The sequence below is a fragment of the Xenopus laevis genome, chromosome 3L, assembly GCF_017654675.1.
Source record: "Xenopus laevis strain J_2021 chromosome 3L, Xenopus_laevis_v10.1, whole genome shotgun sequence".
Lineage (NCBI taxonomy): Eukaryota > Metazoa > Chordata > Amphibia > Anura > Pipidae > Xenopus > Xenopus laevis.
This window is the reverse complement of record NC_054375.1, coordinates 8,156,431-8,181,526: the sequence shown is the minus strand read 5'-3', so window position 1 is coordinate 8,181,526 and position 25,096 is coordinate 8,156,431. Positions and strand designations below refer to the sequence as shown.

At 44.2% G+C, this 25,096-nt stretch overlaps 1 protein-coding gene and 1 long non-coding RNA gene across 5 annotated transcripts in view; one reads left to right on the top strand and one right to left on the bottom strand.

Annotated features, from left to right (window-relative positions):
* LOC121400953 (interleukin-17 receptor A-like) overlaps positions 1-25,096 on the bottom strand; it is a 1,044,048-nt gene that overhangs the window by 853,088 nt on the left and 165,864 nt on the right. The window lies entirely within an intron of this gene.
* Positions 1,708-24,368, top strand: LOC121401061. The gene is made up of 3 exons (XR_005966090.1): positions 1,708-1,808; positions 22,663-22,787; positions 24,309-24,368. It is a non-coding gene; the product is annotated as an uncharacterized LOC121401061 (long non-coding RNA).

Below are 25,096 nucleotides of genomic sequence, written 5' to 3'. Positions count from 1 at the left end.
AATGAAGTCACGGTTACAGGGTTTGTTCACCTTTAAATAAACGTTTAGTATGATATAGAGAGTGATATTCTGAGACAATTTGCACTTGGGTTTCATTTTTTATAATTTGTGTTATTTCTGAGTTATTTAGCTTTTTATTCAGCAGCTATAAAAAAACTTTAATGAAGACCAATTGAAAAGTTGCTAAGAGTTAGCCATCCTATAACATACTAAAAGTAAAGTTAAAGGCAATTATTTCCTTCTGTATATTCCCCTATTTGTATTATTAATGCTGCTGATAGCGATGGATTGGCTTCTTATAAATCCCATATACAGTAACCGTATGGGCTCATATGCACAAAGCCACGTGGGACCCCCCTCAGGTGAATTTAGGGCAGATTTGCTGAAGAAGAAATCATGTGCTGAATCAGTTGAATTTGCAAGATTTACCTCTTCAAGAAGATTCTCCGATGTTAAAAAAAAAAAAATAGGGGGCGGCCCAAGGCCGGGGCACCCCAAGGGGGTCTCCCTAAGGAACCCCTGGCTCTCTCTTACACTGTTCAGATGAAGATGGATGTGACTGAACAATGGAGAAGCCAAAAATAAACCCAGGTGTTATCAGGCAGGTGTAACAGCAAAATCACAGTCCAAAAAAAGCAGGAAAAGCTCTGTAGCAATCTGTATAGAAAAGAGAATAAAAAGGCAAGTTAATGATTTAGTGCGTAATATTTCCTATATAATACAGAGGAAGGCAGAGATCTATTGTCCCCTAAATTTGAGCTTTGTCAGGTCCTGGGCCCTTTTGTTTTATTGTAGTAAAAGTAATTTGTCAAATAACCCCAGAGGGAATATACACTTAACCCAGAGCCAACCAACGGACTAAACCAACTGTCAAATCCCTATGGGTAAAGTCATCTCTCTTCTATGGGACCTGCTGTATGTCCCTCCCACTCAATTACCATCACCCCCTACTGTCCCCATGGCACGTGCCTCTGCTTCCCACCCCTAGTTACAGACTGGGGGGCACCAAACTATCCCTTTTTTCACTAATATAAGGGATATTTGGCAAAAATAACCCCTGAGGGAATATACACTCACCACTGTGCCAACCAATGGACTAAACCAACTGTCAATCCTTAGATCTAAATACATCTTTCTTCTATGGGACCTGCTGTATGTCCCCCATTCATTTACTATCACCCCCCTACTGTCCCCATGGCACGTGCCTCTGCTTCCCAGCCCTAGTTCCAGACTGGGGGGCACCAACTATCCCTTTTTTTCACTTATATAAGGGATATTTGGCAAAAAAATGTCTTGGAGGGAATATACACTTAACACTGAGCCAACCAACAGACAAAACCAACTGTCAAATCCCTATGGGTAAAGTCATCTCTCTTCTATGGGACCTGCTGTATGTCCCCCACTCATTTACTATCACCCCCTACTGTCCCTATGGCACGTGCCTCTGCTTCCCACCCCTAGTTCCAGACTTGGATAAAGGGAACATGTATTTAGCTACAATGTTGGTACATAAGAGCAGGGCTGGGGGCAGATACCAGGGGGCAGAGGGGCAAATCTCTAAGGAGCCTGTCAGTACTGGGAACACAAATTAAGCAGCTTATGGTGAGGTACAGGGGTCCCCAAATGTTCCCTTCATTAATAAATGTGAATATTTGCTGACAGTCCTGTATAACTGACAAATCCTGGTCTGTGTCTCCCAACCAGAGACTATTCATGAACCATAAATAGATGATTGGAGCCCCAACATGATTTAAAGGGTTCCTGCATACCTGGAGAAAACAGGGGGTTATCAAGTATCGGAGTCAGAGGTAGGTGAGGGCTTATTAGATTGTACCTTTGTTTGCACTTATGCCAAATACGTAGTGTGAATATTATAGGGCTCAGAGCTCCAGGTGGTAGTTTGGCTTTTGGCCCCTTGAGCCATAGAAAAGTAGCTAAATAAATAGGGGATACCCATAGTGCCTCTATGTATGCCCATTTCGAGGTTGGTTCATAAGTTGTCCACCCTGCTACTTGGCGTAGGTGGGCTGCCATATAGTAGCTTTTGATGTTTGGAGCTGCTAGTCCCCCCTGTCTCTTAGTAGCCAACATGACCGTTCTAGGTCTAAATTTTCCCCAGATGAATTTGAAACTAGGGATGCACCGAATCCAAGATTCGGTTCGGGATTCGGCCAGAATTCGGCCTTTTTCTGCAGGATTCGGATTCGGCCGAATCCTTCTGCCCATCTGAACCGAATCCAATTTCTAATTTGCATATGCAAATTGGGGGCGGGGAGGGAAATCGCTTGACTTTTTGTCAGAAAACAAGGCAGTAAAGAATATTTTCCCCTTCCAACCCCTAATTTGCATATGCAAATTAGGATTCGGTTTGGTATTCGGCCGAATCTTTCGCAAAGGATTCGGGGGTTCGGCCGAATCCAAAATACTGGATTCGGTGCATCCCTATTTGAAACACATGGTCTGTAAGTCCTTAAGGACCGCCTTCGGTACTAGTATAGGTAGTCTCGAAAAAATATAATGGCTTTGGGAGGATAGACATTTTTAATGCTATTATTCTCCCCAGCCATGAGATAGTTAGAGGGTTCCATCTATGGATAAGATCTTTTATTCTCTGTATAAGCGGAGGGAAATGATATCAGTATAGAGTGCCATAGGTTTTAGTAAGCTGGACTCCTAAATACTTCATTGTATGATCTTTCCATTTATAGTGGAAGGTTGACGATAGAGCATTTTTAATATCTATCGGTAGGTTCAGGGGGAGGGCCTCTGTTTTATCCATGTTAAGTTTATACCCCGAGTATAGTCTATATTCAGTTAGAATTTTGTGAAGGTTAGGGAGTGACACAGTTGGGTTAGTCACTGTCAAGAGGACATCGTCTGTAAAAAGTGAAATGATGAACTCATGATCCTTAATTCTAGGACCTAGAATATCTGAATGATTTGTAATGGCTGAGGCATGGGGTTCAATGCTTAAGGCATATAATAAGGGGGATAAGGGACACCCCTGTCTCTTACCGTTATTAATGGGAATAGAATGGACGGGTGCTCCAGGGAGTTTGAGATTTGCTCTAGGTGATGAGTACAACCCATGAATAGCTGTTAAGAAGGGACCTTCTAATCCAAGGGTGGAAAGGAGATCAAACATATAATCTAATCGTAGGCGATCGAATGCCTTTTCGGAATCCAAGCTTAAAAGAAGGACAGGAGTTTTATCTTTATGGATAGCTTCAATTGAGTCAATGGTACGTCTTGTGTTCTCTCCTGCCTGTCTACCATTAATAAATCCTACTTGGTCCTTGTCGATGATTTTGGGCATGAGAGGGGCTAATCTGTTTGCTAGGATTTTTGTGAATAGTTTTAAGTCAGAACTTAGAAGGGCTATAGGTATTTAGCTACCACATTGGCATGGGTCCTTACCTTCCTTATGTATTAGGCTGATATAAGAAGATAACATTGTGGACGGGATAGTTTCTCCTTTCAGAAATGAATTAAATAGTTGAACCAAGTATGGGGTCAAAATTTCCACAAATTTCTTATAGTAGGAATAGGGAAGGCCATCCGGGCCTGGAGCCTTTGAGGAGGGAAAGGATTTAATTGTGTCCTTAATCTCTTCCGCTGTTATCTCCTTATTTAAGTGGTGCAAGTCCTCAGGGGTAAACTTAGTGCTAATATTTTCCTCTAGAAAAGCCCTCCGTTGATACTGGATCCTATATAGATGAATCGGATGGTCTGGGAGGTTATAGAGTGTAGTATAATAATCTCGGAAAGCTTAAGTGATTTCCAAGGGTACATATGCCATTTTATCACCTTAAAATAGCAGATTGTATCTGTTGGTCTCTCAATTTTTTAGCCAAAAGGGAGTGCGGCTTATCACCCCGCTCATAATATTTTTGCTTGGTCCAGCGTAATGCTTTTTCAATATTTGTTACCATTAGTGGTTTTAATTGTTTGCGAAGTAAACAAATTTCTGTTCGTATTGTTGCATTTGGATTTCTATGTGCTGTGTTTTCAAGTGTTTTCAGTATCCGTTCCAAGGCAATCTTTGTATGCAATTTGGATTTTTTTCGATGAGTTGATATCGCTATAAATTTACCCCTGAGGACTGCTTTATGTGCTTCACACAACATATATTTCATGGTTTGTAATACATCTGAACATAGATCAGGTTCATTCAACAGAGCTTCATTTAGACGCCAGTGCGTATTTCTCCCTGGAGTTTTGAACAATTCTATGTCCAGCAAAACCGCTGAGTGGTCCGACCAATGAATCGGAATAATATCTGAGGATGCTCGATAGGTTAATAGAGTTCTAGGGATTAAAATAAAATCAAGTCGTGAGTAGAGTTGATGCCTTGTTGAAAAGAATGTATAGGATTTATCATCAGGGTGGGGATCCGCCAGTCATCCTGAAGGTCCAGTCTGCGCAATAGTTGACGAAACCTTCGGCACTGGGTTTTATAATCGGTTTGTAGGGGAGGTGAAGTATGGTGCCTGAGCTCTGATATTACCAAATTAAAATCTCCTCCGATTATAATAGGCAAATGATAGTCTCAGCAAACGTTAGATAAGGTCGATTTAAGAAAGGTAAGCTGATTAGAGTTCGGGGAGTAGATATTTTAAGTGGTTTCCCTTCCAGAGTCCCTTCAATAAATAAATAACGGCCATTTAGATCTGTTAAGACCTTGGTGGGTTTGAATGGGCAGTTCCTATGATTCATAGGGGCAAATTCACTAACCTGCGGAGTTGAGCTAGCGCAGCCTTCGCTGCACTTCGGCAGGGCGCCGCTAATTCACTAAAATCTGAACTTGAGCTCAGGGAGGCGAAAGGTAGTGAAGTTGCGCGAGCGTTAATTTGTCAAGCAAACTTTGCCTGGCGTAAGGGTGGACAGTAGCGCTAGAGTAGGTCCACTTCACCTCGCTAGCGAACAGGGCCGCCATTAGAAATCACGGGGCCCCGTACAACAAAATTTTTGGGGCCCCCTGGGCCCCGCCCACACTGACGACCAAGCTCCACCCCATATCCCGCCCACTCCACATCACAGTTAAAAGACCACACAGACATCAGCGCTAAAAAAGTAACCCCCCCACACAAGTTGTAAAAAGCTATTGATGGTCAGGGCCCCCTTATAAAAAATTGGGGCCCCAAAAAAAAATTAAAAAATTTCGTCTGTTTTCGTGACTTCGGGTCTTTGCGCTGCTTCAGGACTTCGGCTGTTTTCGTGACTTCGGGTCTTTTCGGCGCTTCGTGACTTCGGCTTTTTCCGTGACTTCGGGTCTTTTCGGCGCATCGGCTTTTCGGCACTTCCGCATTCGGCACGCAAGAGGCAAGACGTACGGCTCGGGCGCTCGTAAGGGGGGCCCGGATCTTCAAAAAATGCAGCGCTGCCGGGCCCCCCTTCATGCCCGGGCCCGGTACGCTTGTCCCCCATGTCCCCCCCTGATGGCGGCCCTGCTAGCAAATATACGCCAGCGCCCATTAGTAAATCAGCGTAGTAATGAAATTACGTCACACTGGTGAATTTGCGATAGCGTTAGCCGATTTGCGCTTTAGTGAATTTGCCCCATAGTGAGAAGGCCAGTCCTCTTGGTATTCCTACAAGATTGAAATACCTTAGGGTACAAATTGGTTTTAAGGATCTGATTCTCAGAGTCTTTGAAATGAGTCTCCTGGAGCATCGCAATGTCTGGTTTTAGTCTATGTATCTCTCTTATTACCATTTAGCATTTAGCGCTGTTAAGACCATTAACATTTAAAGATATTACCTTCACCATCTTGATATATTAGTATGGGAAGCTGCATTGGATGCTAAGTAATCTGGACCAAGGGATATAGAACATCTCGGCCAATGATAAGACCCATAGTGTAAGAATCCGCTGAAGTGCGAGTAATCCCAGGAATGACTCCAACAAATTAACAGACAATGTAAACAACAACCTCTGTACAACCTTTGTAGAAAAAAAATGTGGAATATTTGTGTCATTTAAGCCCTCTTTAATCAAGGAGCAGACAGACCACCTTTGCTGGTTCAGGGGAATGTCCAGGTCTGCCATAAGGAGTGTATGTTATATAGTAAAGTTACTCACAGGTGATTTCCGACTCGACCCGTTGTTTCTCAGTCATCTTATTCTGAGGTGTGTCTCAGGGTAACAGAATCATTCCGGGGCTTCTGTGTTGCAGCTTTAACCTTTTCCCATGTTGGCTGAAGTTTCTCCAGTTGCTCATGTTGTCTGGTTGGTGGTTGTTGTGGCTGATCTGATCCCCAGCGGTTTCAGGAAATGAAGGCCTTGAGCCGGATCCTGTAGTATGAATTGACGGTTGTCTTTGAGCACGATAAGCTTAAATGGAAAGCCCCAGCGGTCTGAGCTGTTGGGTTACTGGTCGTAGCTCCTGATGTTTAGCCAGCGTTATAGGAGAGAGGTCACTAAAGATCTGGATTCGATGCCCTTGGTGCTCAATGTGGGTGGTATTCCCCGTTTTATCTATTATGCTTTCTTTGCTTTCAAAAAAGTGCAGACATATCAAAATATCTGGTGGTGTAGAAGAGCTTGTCCGCCTGGGTCCTAGTGCCTGATGTGCTCTATCAGACCTCCAGGCTTCTGGGGGGAGTTCTGGGTTAATAGATGAGAATAAGACAGGTCTGGACTGAGATTCAAAATAGGCCCTGGGATTTCAGCTACACAAAGGCCCAAACAGCACCTCACCAGCCCAATAAATAGTGACTGTCTATGGCAACTTACAGCAGCCCCTCTGGTATTTGCCAGAACCCACAGATTGTCAGTCTGGGCCTGGAATAACGTGCACAGATATGTTCTAATTTCTTGGGTAGGCTCCTCTTCTGGGACCCCTCTCACCCTTAGGTTTTGTCTTCTGGATCTGTTTTCCAGATCTTCTGTGATTTTAGAGAGGTCAGTTGAGATCTAAGAAGGTGATTTTCCTCCTCTAGCATGGTGTGTCTTTGAATAAGCTCATCTGTTGTATTCTCCAAGTGATCCGTTCTCTCCCCCAGGCTGGTCACCTCAGACTGTATATCTTTAAGCGCTATTTTGATAGCGGCTGCTATAGTGGAGAGCTGTGCAAGTACCTCAGCGGTTACAGATACTTGATCTTGCGTCAGTGTGGCAGCATGAGGAGTTTCCCGGGGTCTCTCTGTGTGTCTAGGTGAGATAGGAGCCCAGGAGTCAGATGGTAATTCTAGATCCAAGTCCTCTCCGCCATCTTGTGCAGGCCTGCGTGTAGCTGGTGTTTTCTGTAAGTATGGAGACATCGTCCCCGATGCTTCTTTCAGCTTTTTCTTTCCCATCGCTATGTGCTCAGATGCTTACACTAACACCCGCTTCTATCCGGCTGCTATAAACGTGCGTTTAGCGGGCGTTTTCGCTTGGTCGGTACGGAGCTTCCCTGCGCTGCGTGTTACTCACTCCATTGTGCGCATGGGCCCCCGAGACTCTTCTTATTAAGTTGATGGGATCAGAGTTGGGGCTGTGCGTGGGCAGGAGAGTAAAGAATATTTGAATGAATCAGAGGGAATGGGCCTGTGGGAAGGAATTATAAGCTCAGAGTTTTGTAGCTTTATTTTCTGCATCTTATTAGTTGTGAGTCGCACTTGGGTTAAGGTCAGTTCATGGGTGTTATACGTGCGGGAGTAATTGCACGAGGACAGCAAATAAAACTGACTAGTATTGATCCCACACCGGTCACAGAAAAGCAAAAACTTTCATTATTTTTATTTTCATACATATAGAGAAAGGAGAGGATAGAAAGAAGAAGAGTAGTGTCTTAAGAGCCAAATTGAGTGGTATACAGCAGAATGAATTTTATTACATTCAGATATATATACTTCCATTTATTGTCTCTGGGCCATCACCCAGGTACCCTACACTGTGTCACATTTCCTGGGTCACCCTCTAGCAATATAGGTTTGTTTTTGTTTGGTAAGAGAGTCATTAATCAGTTGCTCCCAGAAACGAAGGGTAGGGGCAGTCGTGGATTTTCACTGAAGTAATATCGCTTTTTTAGCATAGTACAGTAAGTGTAAATAACATAGGCTTTTGTGTGTAAAGTCCGCCACTAAGCTAAGGCAGGTGAGAGGGGTGCGGGTGTCGGGTAAATCAAGTTATGCCGTCATTTATTGTGTTACAGCAATCCAGAATTGTTGTATTTCCGGGTATCCCCAAAATACATGAAGGTATGTTCCTATAGAGACACTGCATTTTGGACACACGTCAGTTGCTGTGGGGTACAATTTCGCTAACCTGTACGGGGTGTAGTATACTCTGTTTAGGAATTTTGTATAAACCTGTCTCTCATCGAGATTTAGTTCAGGTACTTGTTGTAAAGCATCCTTCCACATTTCCTCATTCATTTCAGGAATATCCCTCATCCATGTCTGTTTAACCTTTTCTAGTGGGTTGGGGCCCATCTTTTGTAAAATTGTATAGCACCATGAGAGTGGTTTTCGTAGTGCTGCTTGAAGCAAATCTTTTTTCATGGTTGTTTCTTTGAGCTGTTTTGGTCTGTTGGGGAATTGTGATAGGTAATCATGTTTCAACTGGAGGTATCTGAATATCATACTGGCGGGGAGGTTCAATTCTTGTCGTAGTGTTGGAAATTGTTTGTGTTGTCCTCCTTCTACTATGTCTTGTAGGACCTTAATACCATGTACTGCCCGACAACTAACTTCAGGGATCAGTTGAAATTGGGGTAGATTGTTGTTGCCCCACAGGGGGTCCATACAGATTGGTGTAAAGTGGTGCCCAATGCCTTATTTAGTGCTTTTTGGAAAGCATTGATTACCGTTAGTATAGGTAATGTGGTGGTATAATATTGGGACGGTCCCCTGTATAGTGATCTAGCTAGGGCTTCAAAGGAATCCAATTCAGAGTTACGGAAGGAAACCAGCGCTCATCATCATAGGGCTTCAAAGGAGCCTACTGATGCTGCTTCCAAGATCACTGCTGGGTTATCTAGTTTTGGATTTATCCACCAATGCGCAAAGACCAGTTGACTGGCCAAAAAGTATAACTTGAGGTCAGGCAGGGCTAATCCTCCTCCTGTTATTGGAGCGCATAATGTTTTGAGTGCTATGCGTGGGTGTCCTCCTCCCAAATGAGGTTCCTTATTGTCTATTCATTTGAACCAACTTACCCTCTGGGTTATGGGGGAGGTTTGAAAAGCATACAGGAATTTGGGCAGGTGAAAATGTTTACTCTACCAGGAAGTGGAAGAGCTTGCCAGGTATCCAGTTTTGCACTAAAGGATCTTACTATAGGATCTAGATTAAGAGTAGCATATTGTTTGCAAGTCCTTATTTATCTCAATCCCAAGATATTTGAAAGTATCTACTACTTGTAAGTTGCCAACTCTCCGGGGGTAATTCTGTGGAAAGGCATCTATCTGGAATATAACTGATTTGTTTTCATTCACCTTGAGTCCTGAATACTTGCCAAATGTGGCAAACTGTTTGCAGAAGGGCTGTCAGTGAACAGTTAGGATTTGCCAGGTATATTAACATGTCATCTGCATATAATGACAGCTTTTCGGTGACAGTTCCCATCACTAGTCCCTCTACCTGTGGGTTTTCCCAAATTTGCATTGCTAATGGTTCTATGGCCAAAGCAAACAAAAATGGCAAGAGGGGGCGCCCTGGCACGTTCCCCGTTCTAGGTGTATAGTATTAGAAAGCACTCCGTTTACTAGGACTTTTGCCTGTGGATGGGCATATAATGCGTGGATCCAAGTCCTAAATCTTGGTCCTATGTTATAACAGGCCAGTACCTCCCATAAGTACAACCAGTTGACCGTGTCAAATGCTTTAGCAGTATCAGGTGACACTGCCACCCTCTGCCCACTGTTGTCATGCCTAAGCGACACGTTTGTATACAGGCGCCTCAAGTTAATATTAGTGGATTTATTTTGCATAAAACCGGCCTGGTCTGGGTGCACAAGATCTTCAATCACTCCCTTAAGTCTGTTGGCAAGAATTTTGGCTAATATTTTAAGGTCACAGGGAGTGAAATGGGCCAGTACGAGTCACATCTATCAGATGGTTTACCTGGCTTGGGATTAGTGTAATATATGCCCGATAACAGGATTCTGGAAGTATCTTATCTTGAGTAATTGTGTTGAACCAAGCACATCATTTTGGGGCAAATTACCATGTGCCTTATACCATTCACTTGGGATACCAACGGGACCTGGGGTTTTACTTGATGGGATATCAGATATGGCCCTGTCTGTCTCTTCATAGGTAATATCTACATCTAATTGAACCCCCTGATCAGTGGATAGTTGAGGGAATGTGATGCAATTTAGGTAGTCTGTGAGTTCCATTATGGGTTTAGTCGGAGGTGCAGTATAAGTAGATTGAAAATAACGTCCAAATGTATTGGCTAGCCCTTGATGTCTGTAATTAGAACTCCAGCATCATTATACACACCTCTTATTACTGTATGTGAAAGAGCCCCCTGGCCAATGTTGCCAACAGCTTCTTATTCTTGTCCCCTTTATCAAACCAAGCAGCATTTTTATAGAGTTCCTTTTGGGAGTATTTGTCTACATACAAAAGATTAAGTTGCCTCTGAGCATCAGCCATTCCCGTTATTGTTTCTACCGTAGGGGAGTCGGCCATGGCTCTCTCTGCCTCTACCAACCTGGAGTGTGCTGGTGTCACCTCCAAGCTAGTTTGTTGTCTTACTGATTTAATCAGTGCAATATAGGTTCCCCTAGTATAAGCTTTGGCTGTGTCCCACACTACCTGTGGGTGCCCTCATTAGCCTCCCAGTATTGTTTTAGTGCGGAGGGAATTTCCTCCATTATTTTGGGATGTTGTATCCATTTAGGGGGGAGCCGCCATAGTAAACCATTATGTTTAGATTTGCCTCCAACACATAGTGTCATTGGGGCATGGTCAGAGCATACTCTAGGTAAGATCTGCACCTCCTCCAGGACCTGTAGTATCTCTGTAGTAACTAGGTATAGGTCAATACGGGAGAAGGCTGCTGTGGTTGTTGAATAACATGTAAATTGTTTGGATTGTGGGTTTTTCCAGGGCCATGCGTCCGTCAGACCAAGCGCTTCAGCCCAGTTGGCAAATGAGGGAGAGTCATGGGGGTTGGGTTTAAGTCTATCTGTGACTGGATCCAGAACCATATTGAAATCCCCTGCCCAAATTGTAGGTATTTGGCCATACGCAGATACTTTAAGCATTATCTCATTTAGTAAGTGCATATCTGCTGTGGTGGAATATAGACATTAACTATGATATAGGATGTTCCAAAAATTTGGGCCTGAAGTGTCAGGTACCTGTCAAATCTATCAGTGGTAAGGCCCTCGAATTGAAAATTTAGGGATTTCCAGACCAGGATGGCCACTCCCCTGGAGTGAGTAGAGTACTCAGAGGTGTAAGCTGCAGATAAACAGTGTCGTTTGAGGGCACGTGTAAGTTGCCGAACCAAATGGGTTTCCTGGAGGAGGATGAGGTCAGCGCCAGACTTTTTCAATGTATCTAGTATCACTGATCGTTTGATCTTATCATTCAACCCTCTTACATTCCATGTTAATACCTTAAATTTGTTATCCGCCATAAGGAAGTAGTACAATATGTTGTGTAGTAGGCAATTTTGGGCAGCCCCAGGGCCGTCAGTTAGTGGGTGAGCTGTATGCTTGGATGATGGTGTGCCTGGGCCGAGCCCGGGGACTCCTCCATTGCCCCGATCCACGTTAACGTTCATCATCAAGAGGATGGCCCTTGAGACAAAGTTAGGAAACAGAAAATAGACAGATGTTACACACATAAAACATACACCCCAACAAAGCATTCCCCCCTCCCGGTATCCTCCCCCAACCTGCAGATATATTTATTGTGACACCAACTAGAGTGGGGTCTGAGTTAGATCCAACAATTGCAAAGTCAGAGTTCAACCATATAGAAACATAGCACCATCTTGTGAATATATATATATATATATATATATATATATATATATATATATATATATATATGTGCAAACCAAAGAGTGAAAGGTTGGGAAAGTCCTTTGCCCCAGTTCCTTGCTGAAGAGTCCAGTAGGAGCGGACCAGTATTATTTGACCACAGGATCACTCCATTAGGCTATTAAGTGCCTGATGTCAACATGGCAACCATGGACTGCCTTTGTTTGTTGCCAACTGGCTTAATACAGGGCAGGATGCCTTTGCCTAGCTAGGCCGGTGAGGATTCTCATGTATCTTGTTTGCTACATGCTCCGACCAAACAAAACATTTTAGACTTCGGAAAGGGAAATACTACAGGCACAGTCCAGGCATATAAATATATGTATAGGTATATATCTTATTGTGTCAGAGTGTCATAAGTGTCCCATCTGGTAGTTAATAAAAATATCAATGCCATACTATACCAGTCTGAGATCAGGAGTCTTCCACTGATGCTCTCGTGTAGGTAGGACGGATAGTCAAGGTTTCTATTGTCTTGGACTCCGTTTCGGGGTCTGCATGCGGTCCAACCAGTCGGCAACTGCATCTGGCTTGTCAAAGAAAATGGATTTGTTGCCATCTAGTACCTTGAGTTTGGTGGGAAACATCATTGAGTAATCAATGCCCAGGTCCCTTATCCGACACTTGACTCGTTGATATGAGCTTCTCTTTTTCTGAACTTTGGTAGAGTAGTCCAAACTCCTTCAAAAGGTGATTTTCTTACCGGTAAATCCTTTTCTCCTGGGTCCGTACTGTCAGTGCAGACGTCTGGGGTTTAACCTTGAAACCTCTGGAGGCAGGACAAAAGAATTCTGAATTGTAGCTCCTCCCTCCTTGGTAATAACTGGAGTTCCCGCCTCACACTGGCAGTTTGTCATCCAAAATACAATACTAGGGAACATTGGAGCATAACCGTAACAGTAGAACATTGTAACAACACTTTTTTTTATCAACTAGTAATAATAGTAACTGGGCCGAAAGGACCCTTGGCAAATCGCCAACACCTCCATAAAAATCGAAAAGGGAGGGACTTACTGCACTTACAGTACGGACCCAGGAGAAAAGGATTTACCGGTAAGAAAATCCCCTTTTCCTGGGGCAGCCCGTCCTGTCAGTGTAGACATCTGGGGACGTTCAAAAGCCGTCATGTACCCAGACTGGGAGGGCTTCAGAAGTTCCAGAAACCACTGTATGTAGAACCTTCCTCCCAAATGCTGCTTCATGCGAAAGTGTGAAGTTGGTAAAATTTTGCAAAAGTGTGCACTGAGGACCATGTGGCTTCTTTGCATATTTGCTCTGGAGAGGCCAAATTGTTGAGAGCCCAAGAGGTATTGACTGCTCTTGTAGAGTGGGATCGCAGCTTTAGTGTTGTTGATTTTTCCACAGTCTCTACTAACCATCTGGCAATAGTACGGCTAGATGCCCTAAGCCCCTTTTTTGCAGTCCCATAAGTCACCAGAAGGCCATCTGATTTCCGAAACGCGGAACGTTTTACGTAGATTCGAAGTGCTCTAACTACATCAAGAGTGTGTGGTGTCTTTTCTGTCTCATTCTTGGGATCTTGGCATAGTGATGGTTATACGATCTCTTGGTTAACATGGAAAGCCGATACTACTTTTGGTCTGAATATAGGTGGAGTCCTGAGCACCACTTTATCTTTGTGGAATATCATCCATGGCTCCTTTACCGACAGAGACTGAATTTCTGAAACTCTGCGAGCTGAGCAGATAGCGGTTAAAAAAGTCGCTCTCCACGTGAGATACTTAAGCTCACACGATTCCAATGGTTCAATGGGTGTCGTTGCAGGCTCTTGAGAACAAGATTCAGGTCCAATGGGGGAGTTGGGTCTCTATAGGGCGTTCTGATGTGCGGTACAGCCTGGAAGAATTATCTAATTTCCGGTAGGAGTGCCCATTGGAATTGGAAAAGAGTAGAAAGGGCTGAAGTCTGAGTTTTAATGCCGCTAAGCTAAGGCCCTTATCCAGGCCTCGTTGTAGAAAACTGAGAAATTGGGGTAAAGAGCAATGCTGCCAATAAAATCCTATACTTGAACACCATGCTTGGAATAGACGCCATATCCTATGATATGATTTGGCCGTGGACTGATTCCTCGCTTTAAGAAGTGTTGTAATCACTTGTTCTGAGAAACCCTTGTCTCTCCATAGCTGGGCTTCAAGTGCCGTGCCGACAGGTGTAGCATTTCCAGATTGTGGTGAAACACTGGACCTTGAGATAGAAGGTCTGGTCTGAGAGGCAGTTGCCATGGGGGCCCCACTGACATGTTGACAAGGTCTGCGTACCACGCCCTTCTCGGCCAGTCTAGTGCAATCAGGATGGCTGTCACTTTTTCTGTCTTTATCTTTTTGATGACTCGTGGTAACAGAGTAAATGGTGGAAATACATAAATCATCCGAAATGACCATGGAACCACTAGTGCATCTATGGCCTCTGCCCCCGGGTCTCTGGAGCAAGCAAAGTACCTGGGTAGTTTGTTGTTTTTGTGGGATGCCATGATGTCTATCACTGGACACCCCATTTGGGCCACTACTGCTTGGAAGATGTCTGGGTGAAGGGACCATTCTGCCTGATCTATCTTGTTCCGACTGAGATAGTCAGCCTCCCAATTGTCCACCCCTGGGATGTAAATTGCTGATAATGCTGGAATGTTGGACTCCGCCCATTGGAATATCTGACAAGTCTCTTCCATTGCTACCTTGCTGCGGGTTCCCCCTTGATGATTTAGGTACGCTACCGTTGTCGTGTTGTCGGATTGGATTCGGATTGGCGTAGACTTGAGTAAAGGAGCCCAATGTAGTAGAGCATTGTGAACAGCCCTGAGTTCCAGTATATTGATGTGGAGCTCTGATTCCTCTCTTGACCATTGTCCTTGGCAAGACAAGTTTTCCATGGCTGCTCCCCACCCTGTGAGACTGGCATCTGTGCTGATCACTCTCCATGGGGGGAGAGACCAAAGGCGTCCCTGTGTGAGGTTGCTTTTGTTCGTCCACCACGCCAGCTGAGTTCTGGTTGCCTTGCTGATGTGTGTGACGGGAGAGAGATCGTCGTGCTTTTTGTTCCAGTGATGAAGGAACTTCGTCTGCAAGGGGCGCATGTGGAAATGTGCGTAAGGTAATGCCTCTAGTGATGACACCATAAGGCCTAAGAGTCTGAGGCAGTCTTCCGATGTCGTCACAGTTTGACTGAGAAATCTCTTGGTTGAGAGTTGTAACTTGACTAGCTTGTCGTTTGGGGGTAAGATTCTGCATGACTTTGAGTTGAACATCATTCCCAAGAATTTTATCTCTTGAGTAGGTCGGAGGTTGAATTTTGGTAAGATCTGAATTGCCTGTTCTGTGTTGCGAGAGCAAACAATGGTGCCTTTATGAGGATATCGTCTAAGTATGGAACTGATGGTATTCCCATTTTTCTTAGGATAGCAACGACAGGTGCCAGGACTTTTGTGAACACCCTTGGTGCAGTGGTCCACCCGAACGGCATTGCTGTGAATTGGTAGTGATCCTGGCCTACCGCAAAACACAGGTAACGTTGATGATTTGGGTGCATTGGGATGTGGAGATAGGCCTCTTTGAGGTCTATGGTTGTCATGAAGTGATTTGGCTCCATTGTATTGATTACGGAGCGAAGGGTCTCCATTCTGATCCTTGTCTTTTTGATAAATCTGTTGAGAGGCTTGAGATTTAGGACTGGTCTGAATTGACCTCCTTGTTTGTCTACTAAGAATGTGGGGTATTGATGAGGGTACGAATGCTCATCGGGATGGGAGGGAATCGAAAGGTATCTTGTAGCCGCTTTGAACTATCTGAAGAACCCAGTAGTCTGCCATATCTGAGAGAAAAGGAGAAGCCTCCTCCGTCCCTGGTGTGGGTGGACCTTCATGCTTCTGTGGGCTTCTGACCACCTGGTCTCCTACTTTGCTTTTGTTGGGAGGGTCAAGTGGTTCTCTTTCTATTGTTTGTTTTCGGCCTTGGTTTCTGTAACTACAAAAGGAGTTTGGGGGAGTCCCCCAAGACCTCTGTTGTTGTTTGCGTTCCGGCTCAGGATGAAATCTCCTGCCCTGTGGCAGGAATGCGCTTTTTCCGCCTGTTACCTCAGTGATTAATTGTTTGAGCTCTGGTCCAAAGAGGTGTTCTTCTGAAAAAGGCAGGGCCAAAAGTTTTCCTTTGGATGCATTATCACCGTTCCATTGGCGTAGCCAGAGTGCCCTGTGAGCTACCACTAGGTTAGCGGATGCCCTAGCTGCTAAATGGGTGACCTCCATGGCGGCATCGCTTAGGAAATCAAAGTTGTAGCAATGCGGTTAAGTTCAGCTAGTAAAAATGAATCTTGCCCGTAAAGTTGTAGGAGCTCTTGAGTCCAGAACTTTGCTGTTCTTGCTAGCCCTGTGGCTGCTGTTATTGGTCTGAATATAACTGCTGTATTGGTATAGCCTCTCCTGAGATTATTTTCCATCTGCTTGTCCATTTGGTCTTTAAATGCCATTGCATCTTCTGTTGGAAGGGTAGTGTATTTGGATAGGCGGGATACTGCAGAGTCCACTCTGGGAGCTTTGTCCCATTTTGAACCGAACTTTTGTGGTACTGGGTATTTAGAAAATTTTTTTTTCCTAATGCTCATGCGTTTTTCAGGTGCACGCCACTCCGTCTCAATACTTTGAGCTATGGACTTATACACTGGAAAACATTTTAGTTTCTTTGTGTGCATACCTAATACTTTGTCGGCTTTTGATACTGGGGCAGGTTTGAAAAAGTTTTGAAGCATGCCCCTTAGTAGTCTGCGCCCTTGCTCAGAAGTAATACACAATGTGCACTCCCCCTCAGATAAGGAAGCTTCTGAATCTTGTGAAAATGAAGAGCGCCCCGATCCCTCCTCTGAGGACAAATCTGGGTCTGAAGATAAGGAGGGAGATCTATGCTTTCACTTAGAATGTGCCCTGTAATTCATAGACTGTTGGATGGTCGTTTTAACCCACTTTACCATGTCAGTAAGCTGATTTTGTTGTGGATTTGATGATGGCCCAGGTTGCCCATCTGAGGAAGACTGAGATTGTTCTGGTTCTAAAGGTGGCCATAGATGCAAAGATCCGCTCGTTTGGCCACATCGCCAAACGAGCGGATCTTTCCCCGATATGCCATTGACAAACATGGCTATATCTGGGGTAATCTGATTGTTCGGTCGTATGGCTTAACGATCTGATTACAATGTGCCGTGGGCTCTGGCGGGATCGGTCGGGTCAAAATCAAACCTGACCAAACGACCGTTCTCCGCCGGACGAAAGATGTTGGCACACGCCACACGCGATCCAAAAACCGTACGAATCCTCGATTCGTACAAAAGGATCTGTGTGTCTATGGCCACCTTTAGTCTGCTTGCTAAATGATATTACTTAATTCACCTCCGGTGTCCTCTTGTCTAGTGAGTTCTGGCTCATTGGTGGACAAGGGTTGTGGGCTAAGCGTTGGAGGTGGGTCAGGCAAGTCACGCTTTTTGACCCTCATTATATTTTGCCTTGGACTTTTTTGGCTTTAATCTCTGCGGGTGGCATGTCTTGGATTAATTCTAAGAGCACCTTAGGAACCTCCATTGCTGTGAGACCCGATGAATATAAAACCTGGCGTTTTAGAATGCGCCTTTACAGCAGCTCTCCGACTCCTGGAATGGCGAATAACAAGCGCGATGCGTTGCGAAGGGCGGAAATATCGGAAAGTCCCATGCTGAGAATGAGAGTCGCATTAGTGAGCGTGCCGTAACCTAGCAACCGAGCAGTAAAAGGGCGCGAGTTTGGTAAGGGCGCTTCTGCACTAAAGGGGGGAAGTCTTACCAACCCATACTGCCTGTAAGGCGGTCTGTCTCCGTGAAGCGCCCCAGGCATCTGAAGCAATTCCCTCCTCAGTCACTGATGGAGGGAATTGCCAGTCTCCTCTTCGTACCCCTTAGCGCCTGACTGTCCTGGGCACACCACTTGTGACCAAACAAAAAGGTGCCTTGGTACTCCCCACTTGGCAGGCAACTGACAAGGAGGGGGAGCCCAGCCCGGACCCCTAGGGAATGGCCCAGCACACCCCCTCTGAAAAAACTAAAACCTAACTAACACTGTTTTTTTTTAAATCTGTGGAATAACCCCAGCGTCCTACCTCCTGTAGAAGGACAAAAGAAACTGCCAGTGTGAGGCGGGAACTCCAGTTATTACCAAGGAGTGAGGAGCTACAATTCAGAATCCTTTTGTCCTGCCTCCAGAGGTATCAAGGTTAAACCCTGATGTCTGCACTGACGGGATGGGCTGCCCCAGGAAATAATATATCTCCTTTTCTCCGTGCTGCTTTTAGGGCTGCATGAGTTCCAGGTGGAGCCCCTCCACTCGTTGAGGTAGGCCTATTATCCTGACATTGGAACGCCTTTGCCTAATTTCTAAATCATCAATTTGGTCGGTTTGTAGGAGCTCTTTCAGTTGAGATAAGTCCCCTGGAACCCAAACTGTACGGTCCTCCAACCCCTCTATTCGTTCCTCCAGCCGCCCCGTGCGTTCTCTCATGTTCTGCATATCTTGTTGAATAAGAGAGAGATCAACTTTCAACCCCTCTAGCTTGGATGGACAGGTGGCTGCTGGAGTAGTTTGGCATTGTGTAATAGCCATCATTAGATCTGCGGGAGAGGGGTTTATCGTATCGGGGACAGGTGCCGTTGAGGTTTCATTTGGTACCAGTGGTGGTGCAGGGGACTGCTGCGATGAGCCTGGGGAGTCGGCGCCATTTTGATGAGCTACATGCGCATATTGCTCCAGTCGCACGGCTGCGTCTGACCTGGTTTTGTGCGTGTTCTTACCCATCTTCGGTTTCCCCAGGATCAGGTGAGCATTCGGTGCTGCGTTTGCTTAAAGTTATCGATGTTGGTGCTTGTAAATGTGCTAGCAGGATGGCAGCGGTTCAGAGCTCTTTCAATGTGCGTGCAGCTAGGTCGCCATCAGACCACGCCACGCCCCACATCAACAACTCCTGGTTCAGTTCTAGTAAAAAGTCGCAAAATTTTCGCAAAAAAACCCCCCAGAAATTTCGTGACTTTCGGCACATGTGCAGTAGCTCCACAACAGAAGATTCCTCCATCTGAGCATGCGCCCGAAAATGCAGATCACTACAGGAAGAAGACCGAAGGAAACAAGATGGCTGCTGTGAACTCCGCTGGACAGGACCTGCAAGGAGGGCTAAGTAGAAAGTTAGGGGCATTTGCCCAGGGTGCCAGGTAGGCCAGTGGGGAGAAGGGAGCCTATTTAGGGTAGGGGGGAAGGGGGATGCGAATTCTCCTTTAAGCCCATACTTGAGTGATTGTGAGTTTCAGAAAAGTGACGGCTAACTGGTGATAATTTCTTGTTAGCTTTTAATAGGTCTAATGCATTTTTAATGCTGTGAACATGTTCCATAAGTCTCTTTTTAAAGGCTCGGTTTGGTTTTTCCACTATATATTTTGTTACAAGGGCAAGTTAACATGTAGATGATGTTGTTCGTGTTGCATGTAAAGTTGTGTATAATTCGATGCTTCTTGCCAAATTTATCAAAAACATAACTCTGTGCATATATTTACAGGACTTACATTTGGCGCATGCTGAGGTGCCACTTCTTACTGTTTGCCGCTGTTTATTAAGATGGCTTTTGACCAAGCGATCTCTTAAATTAGGTGCTTGTTGGCAACAGGTCAATGGACGTGGGCCCACCATTGTGTATAGGACTGGGTCAGTATGTAAGATCTGCCAGTGTTTTTTCAGTACTGAATCAATAATAGGCCATTGCTTACAGTAGGTACCTATAAACCTAATAGGCTGTTCAGTATTACGTGGGCATTGCTTGCGTACCTCCAATAAAGAGCTCCTAGGGGTCTTGATTGCTCTAGAATGAGCTTTTTCAATCACATTCCGTGAATAACCCCTGTGCGCTAACCGTTAAGGCGTAAGCGAATGGATTCCCCTTTTGGTTGCCATTAGGTGATGGCTCTGAAAATGAAGTATGGAATTAGTCACAGTAGCTTTGCGGTACAAATCAGTACCAATGTTCCCATCCTCTTTGTTGGTGATTGTAATATCGAGAAAGTCAATGCTTACGTCACTGATGGTATGTGTGAGTTTGATATTGAGATGGTTAATATTTAGACATTTGAGGAAATCGCTTAAATCCTCTTTGGTACCAGTCCAAAGAAATATCAGATCGTCAATGTAGCAAAACCAGTATAAAATGTATTGGGTGTATTGGGCCATCTGATCTCCCAAAACCCAATTGTCCTCCCACCATCCCATGAATAGGTTTGCATATGTGGGGACGAATGCTGCACCCATAGTAACACCTCTTAGTTGTAAATACAATTTTTCATTTAATACAAAGAAATTGTGATTGAGAAAAAAATCTGTAAGATCGGCCATGAAATCTATATATTGATTGTCCCAATCACTTTCTGTTTCCATGAAATATCGTATGGCTCGTAAGCCTTGTTTATGGGAGGTGGAAGAATAGAGGGATTCTACATCACATCCCACCAGATATGTACCCCTATCAATTACTGCAGAGCTTATATTTCTGGGAGGCATGAATTTACTCTTGGCTTTCAAAGATCTCACAGGATCGGTTTGTTCGATCAGTAAGTCATTCCGATCGGAAAGGGCTTGTTGAAACGTTATTTACTCAGTTGTCAGGTTAGATGTGATGTGTGTCAAATTGTGTGGGTTTATTGGATCTGGTATAGCCATTAAGGGATTGACCAAACCATGCTCATTTTGTTTAGTATCTTGGTGGAAATGTTTCTTGAGCAAGAGTTTCCGACAGAAAAGGAAAAAATCTTTATATGAAGTGAAGGGATTTACATCATAACTAGGAGAGAAGGACAGACCCCTCTTTAGAACTGTATTTTGACTTTCAGAGAGGATATGATCCCTGAGATTAATGATATTTAATGTCTCGGAGTTTTCCTCCCTCTGTTCTGATAGCGTTCCCAGTGATCCTGACGCCGATAGGCCCATTTGTCTCTGTTTCTTAACTCTCTTCCCCCCTCTCCTGACCCTCTTCTGCTGTCTATCCCTAAAAAAGGTACCGTAGTGTTAGCTTGGGTAGGATTGGTGGCACTATCATCATCCGATCTTTCTGATCTAGATAGATCACTTTGGGATGTATTTCTACTGGTAACTCTACGTCCCCATTTGAACACCGTACCCATAGTATAGTCCGTAGCATCTCTCAAATATTTCTGTTTCTTTCTATCAATTATTTCTTGTGCAACCCGGTCTATTTCTGTATTAATTCTGGACATACATGAAATGTATACTTCATTCTGAGAGAATTCACATACTGTTTCTCAATATCATTGATCTTAATAGTTAGATCAGATACAACCTGTTGCTCGTGTTCACGAGTTCGAGTGAGTAGTTGCATTGAACATTTATGCAGTATCTCCTCCCACCTCCTCTTAAAGTTATCATCACGAATTTCAGAGGTAGGGAGGATCCTAATGCGCAACCCCCTAGAGATAATATTGTCCTCTATATATTTGTTAAATGTGGAAACCGACCACCATGCTTTGGTCAACTTCATCTGTTGCTGCTGGTATTCCCATAGCAACCATTTCCAGTCGCCTTCTGATTGGGAGCTATTACTGCCTGTTTCAACTTGGAATACATCAGACAATTGAATTGACCACTTCTCAAAACGAGATTGCAAATTAACAATGGGGGCTGACACGAATCTACCCAAACAGATCAAGAAGATGTGCGCTACACCCTGACATTCCAAAGGAAGATAGGAAAGAGTAATAATGCAAAAGAATGGAGTATTGGGGAGCACCAACCATCAAGCACAGTAGATGTGCAGGGTCAGATAATTAATTGTATATGGGAGGGATCTCGAAGTGGGTGAAGGGGTTGGCATTGCGATGGGCATTCTCTGAGTGACTGTGCTGGGTATCACATTTTGGTGGTATTTAAGATACCCAGTACCCACTGTGACCATTAAACTATTACTGGTTACACAGGTGCGTTAGCATTTTATATCCATAACCCTCCCATTAGCCGGTCAATCAGTCCCCTGCTTCTAACTGGTCTTTTAATGTTGCAGACTGGACACCGATTTTAACGGCATAATAAAAGTTATGTTTTAATTTTAATACTTCATATGAGCCCCGGAGCTTATGGATGGGAGGGTGCAGTTATATGGGTTAGTACTTTCATTTTTTCTCTCCTTTCCATATACATTAATTACCTATAGCAGGGTGACTGTTACCCCAATGTTTCTATATATAACCGTGTTATGAGCTATGGGGGCCCAGTCTGAAGGTCAGTTAGGGGGAGATTTGGGGTGATTATTTGTACCCTGGGTACCCCTGGAACTATAGCAGGGTGACACCCCAATGATTCTATATATAACCGTGTTATGAGCTATGGGGGCCCAGTCTGAAGGTCAGTTAGGGGGAGATTTGGGGTGATTATTTGTACCCTGGGTACCCCTGGAACTATAGCAGGGTGACTGTTACCCCAATGTTTCTAAATATCTGTTATAAATCTTTCCAGACCAAGTAAGAGAATGTGAGACTTCCCCTTAAGAATAGAAAAAAAAGTAGAAAATAATGATGCTGCCATTTACCAGTAGTTTAATTATAAGATGACAGATGTCATTTTTTTTCCTTCTTTTTTTCTACCGGAAATCAGAAAAACCTGTGATGACGTCGGCAGTGGAGCTCACGGATGATCTAGTCAAAGAATATCTCACGTTCAGGGGATTCACCAACACTTTAAAGTACTTTGAGGATGACATCAAAGATAAAGGATTCCGTGTAAGACTAGTTAACGTCTGTTTTATGCTCTGCTATAACTTGTGGTTTTCCTTTTTAATTTTTTAAAGGGTAACTCCTCCAAAAAACAGTCTCTTCAAAATGAAAGCAAATCTAATGATAAGAAAGAAAAGGAATACAATTAGAAACCTTTCCAAATCTTTCCTAAGCAAAAGAACATCAGAGCAGCCTCTTTCTTTCTCCTGACAACTTCCTTGACTACTTGCTGGTCAGACTGGTGGGAAATGACCAGCAGGTGGCGCTGTTGTAACACAATTCATTCATATTAACAGTACATGTATTCCTTAATATCTTGCAATAAAAACAAAATAGATAATGAATGTAAATTGCAAAGGTGCTTAGAATAGCCCTCTCGTCAATTTTACATTCACTTATTTTTAAGGTTTACTTATCCTTCAACGATTGTATTTCAGGGGTATGTAGGACAGAACATAGACATCCACCTACTTGGCCTTCTATATGATTTTTCAGGGATATCTAGGAAAACAGACACTTAACCCAAGTCTTACCCTAACTGGCTTTCATGATTGTCTTTCAGGAAATAAATTAGACATTTTCCAAAGGTCCTACCCTAACTGCCCTTTACGATGGTATTTCAGGGGTATGTAGGACATAAATAGACATCCACCAGAAGTCTTAACTTACTTGACCTTCCCTATGGGCTTTTATGGATATCTAGGAAACCAGGCACTTAACCCAAATCTTACCCTAACTGGCTTTCATGATTGTCTTTCAGGGTATGTAGGACAGAAACTAGACATCCATTAACCTACTTGGCCTTCAAGATGATCAGTGATATTTACGAAAAAAGACACCCAACATCTTATCTTAACTGCCCTTCAAACTTGGCATTCAGGGGTACTTAGGAGAACAAATATGCTTTCTCCCCAAATCTCACCCTAGCTACCCTTCAGGCTTTCATCTGTCACTGCCCCCAAGGGTGTCAAGCTCTACAGTCTGGGAACCTCAGATAAGAACCCAACACAACTTTGCCACACACACACCATCGGAAACCACAACGCGTCTCTGAGCAACGTTTGCACGGATAGAAGACTAAAAGCTCATTAGAATCTCTCGGCAGAATAATTACTTCCACGTTATTGCGTGCGATTATTGAATGGGATTCCATAGAGCAGACTGACGAGGATTCACTTCTATCAGCAAAGACACGTTTTCTCCTCCACAATAAATGGGCTTGTTTGTCAACTATAACACACTGGGTACGAGGGACTATAATTTATCCGCCTTTTACCCCAATGGAGCATCCAAGTGTTGGAGAGCTGATTGGTGCCATTTTCCCTGTGCTCCCAGGCAGGGCAGTCCTAAGAGTCTGAGTACCCCAGGGTAGAGCCCTGCAGGGTGTTGGGTACCCCCCAAAAAGCAGCAAACCTGTAGGTTGTAGGAAGGACTTTCAGATGCAGGTTGGGGGTCTGAGGGTTTGCAGGTCAAGTTGTGGATCTTGAAAAGTTTTACTCCTTTAAAAATGTTTTTTTTCTTGCCTAGCCCACTTCTGATGACGTCACTTCCCGTTTCCAGCAACGGCACTTCCTGCTTTATGGTGGTCAGCGAGTCGCGGATCAGTTTGCAGATCAGGCAGTTGCGGGTCAGGTAGGTAAAAATGTGGGTGTGGGTACTCTACCGTAAGGTGGGGCCTTCATATTAAAGTGGTGGTTCACCTTCAAGTTAACGTTTAGTATGTTATAGAATGAACAATTCTAAGCAACTTTTCAATTGTTCTTCATTATCGCTTAAGTTTTTTCTTCGTCTGATGCTTTCCAAATTCCAAATGGGGGGTCGCTGACCCCATCTAACAACAAATGCTCAGTAAGGCTACAAATGTATTGTTATTGCTACTTTTTATTGCTCCTCTTTCTATCCAGGCCTCTCCTATTCAAGTTCCTGATTTGGGGAGTTCCTCTCCCAAATTAATGTGTGGTTGCTAGGGTAATTTGGACCCTAGCAACCAGATTGTGGAAACTGCAAACTGGAGAGCTGCTGAATAAAAAGCTAAATAACTCTAAAACCACAAATAATAAAAAGTGAAAACCTCTGCCCTGTTTATTGTTGGCAGGATATGTATGACGGGACATCCACCCATTTCACTATGGGCCAAACAACGAAGTTACTGTTAGCCAGATCCTGTTTCTGAGCAGGGCGCCCCCACATGACGTCTTACAAGTACCAGACTCAAGGTTTTACTCCAGGGCAGCGGATTATTATACCCATAGCTATTGTGGTATAAGCTCTTAGGGGCCTCACCAGAACTCACCCTGCACATAGGGAGCCAGCCT